General features: G+C 36.1%; 1 non-coding gene across 1 annotated transcript; it reads right to left on the bottom strand.

The window, feature by feature from the left end:
* Nucleotides 1-2,631: 2,631 nt before the first annotated feature.
* LOC115062847 lies at nucleotides 2,632-2,738 on the bottom strand. The gene has a single exon (XR_003842761.1). It is a non-coding gene; the product is annotated as a U6 spliceosomal RNA (small nuclear RNA).
* Nucleotides 2,739-2,951: the final 213 nt, after the last annotated feature.

The raw sequence follows: 2,951 nt of genomic DNA, 5'->3' as shown, positions 1-2,951 counted from the left end.
AGATACATCCATTTGCCCAAGAACTTCATAAATTCATTGTTTTTAATAGCTGAGAAGTACTCCATTGTGTATCTGTACCACAGTTTCTGTATCCATTCCTCTATTGAGGGACATCTGGGTTCTTTCCAGCTTTTGGCTATTATAAATAAGGCTGCTATGAACATAGTGGAGCATGTGTCCTTATTACCAATTGAAAGATCTTCTGGGTATATGCCCAGAAGAGGTATTGCTGGGTCCTCTGGTAGTACTATGTCGTTTTCTGAGGAACCACCAGACTGATTTCCAGAGTGGTTGTACAAGCTTGCAATGGTTGGGAGACTTTTAATGACTACTTCTATTTCTTTAGGAGTTACAGGACTTTTTAGATGGTTTATCTGATCCTGTTTTAAGTTTGGTACCTGGTAACTGTGTAGAAAATTGTTCATTTCATCTAGATTTTCCAGTTTTATTGAGTATAGCCTTTTGTAGTAGGGTGTGATGATTTTTTTTTTTAATTTCTTCAGTTTCTGTTGTTATATCTCTCTTTTCATTTCTGATCTTGTTAAAATTATACTGTCTCCTGCCCTCTGGCTACTCTGGCTAAGGGTTTACCTACCATGTTGATTTTCTCAAAGAACCAGTTCCTGACTTGGGTGATTCTTTGAATAGTTCTTTTTGTTTCCATTTGGTTGATTTCAGCCCTGAGTTTGATAATTTGCTGCTATCTACCCCCCCTTGGGTGTATTTGCTTCTTTTTGTTCTAGAGCTTTNATATGTGCTGTTAAGCTACTAGTGTATGCTCTCTCCAGTTTCTTTATGGAAGCACTCAGAGCCATGAGTTTTCTTCTTAGCATTGGTTTCATTGTGTCCCATAAGTTTGGGTATGTTGTGCCGTCATTTACATTAAATTCTAAAAGGTCTTTAATTTCTTTCTTTATTTCTTCCTTGACCAAGTTATCATTGAGTAGAGCATTGTTCAGCTTCCATGTGTATATAGGCTTTATGTTGTTTTTATTGCTCTTGAAAACCTGCCTTAGTCCATGGTAATTTGATAGGATGCACAGGATTATTTCAATCTTCTTGTATCTGTTGAGGCCTGTTTTGTAACCAATTATACAGTGAATTTTGGAGAATGTACCATGAGGTGCTGAGAAGAAGGTATATTCTTTTGTTTTAGGATGAAATGTTCTATAAATATCTTTTAAATCCATGTGGTTCATAACTTCTGTTACTTTCACTGTATCTCTCTTTAGTTTCTGTTACCATGATCTGTCCATTGCTGAGAGTGTGGTGTTGAAGTCTCCCAGTATTCCTGTGTGAGGTGTAATGTGTTCTTTGAACTTTAGTAGAGTTTCTTTTATGAATGTGGGTGTCCTTGCATTTGGAGCATAGGTGTTCAGAATTGAGAGTTCTTCTTGGTAAATTTTTCCTTTGATGAGTATGAAGTGTCCTTCCTTCTCTTTTTTGATAACTTTTTTGATAACTAAAAGTCAATTTTACTATTAGAATGGCTACCCCAGGTTGTTTCTTGGGACCATTTCTTGGAATTTTTTTTTCACTCTTTTACTCTGATGTAGTGTTTTTCTTTGTCACTGAGGCGCTTTTCCTGTATGCAGCAAAATATTGGGCCCTGTTTACATATCCAGTCTGTTAGTCTATGTGTGTTTTATTGGGGAATTGAATCTATTGATGTTAAGAGATATTAAGGAAAAGTGATTGTTGCTACCTGTTATTTTTTGTCGTTAGGGGTGGAATTATGTTTGAGAGGCTGTCTTCTTTAGGGTTTGTCGAAAGAAGATTACTTTCTTGCTTTTTCTAGGGTGTAGTTTCTGTCCCTGTGTTGGAGTTTTCCATCTACTATTCTTTGTAGGGCTGGATATGTGGAGAGATAATGTGTAAATTAGATTTTGTCATGGAATATCTTGCTTTCTACATTCATGGTAATTGACTGAGAGTTTTGCTGGGTATAGTAGCATGAGCTGGCATTTGTGTTGTCTTAGTGTCTGTATGACATCTGCCCAGGATCTTCTGGCTTTTAGAGTGTCTGGTGAGAAGTCTGGTGTAATTCTGATAGGTCTTCCTTCATATGTTACTTGACCTTTTTCCCTTACTGCTTTTAATATTCTTTTCCTGTTTTGTGAATTTGGTGTTTTGACTATTACGTGATGGGAGGAATTTCTTTTCTGATCCAATCTATTTTGAGTACTGTAGGCTTCTTATATGTTCATAGGCATCTCATTCTTTAGGTAAGGGAAGTTTTCTTTTATAATTTTGTTGAAGACATATACTGGCTCTTTCAGTTGGGAATCTTGACTCTTTTCTATACCTATTATCTTTTTGTTTGGTCTTCTCATTGTGTCCTTGATTTCCTGGATATTTTGAGTTAAGAGTTTTTTGTATTTTTCATTTTACTTGACTGTTATTTTGTCAATGTTTTCCATGGTATCTTCTGCACCTGAGATTCTCTCTTCTATCTCTTGTACTCTGTTGGTGATGCTTGCATCTATGACCCCTGATCTTTTTTCCTAGGTTTTCTATCTCCAGGGTTTCCTCCCTTTGTGATTTCATTATTGTTTCTATTTCCATTTTTAGTTCCTGGATGCTTTTGTTTACTTCCTTTACCTGATTGGTTGTATTTTCCTGTAATTCTTTAAGAATATGGAACAATTCAGCAATTTGCATGTCATCCTTGTTCAGGGGCCATGCTAATCTTCTCTGTGTCATTCCAATTTTAGTGTATGTGCTGCTGAAGCAAGCACCAAATGTCTCAGTATTAAGGCTTGCAAAACCTTTTCTGATGACTTCAAGTAGTACATATTGAATGAATCAACAATCCTAATGGAAAAACAATTACTATAATCTTTTGAACTAGAAATAATATATCATGAGGCTGTGAAGATTGCTTAGCAGTTAACTCTATTAAGGCTACTGTTCCAGAAGACATGGGTTTAACTCCCAGTGAGAGACCAAAT

The sequence above is a fragment of the Mus pahari genome, chromosome 21 (assembly GCF_900095145.1).
Source record: "Mus pahari chromosome 21, PAHARI_EIJ_v1.1, whole genome shotgun sequence".
Classification (NCBI taxonomy): domain Eukaryota; kingdom Metazoa; phylum Chordata; class Mammalia; order Rodentia; family Muridae; genus Mus; species Mus pahari.
Note: the sequence above shows the minus strand (reverse complement) of the source record. Positions and strands in the feature narration are given on the sequence as shown.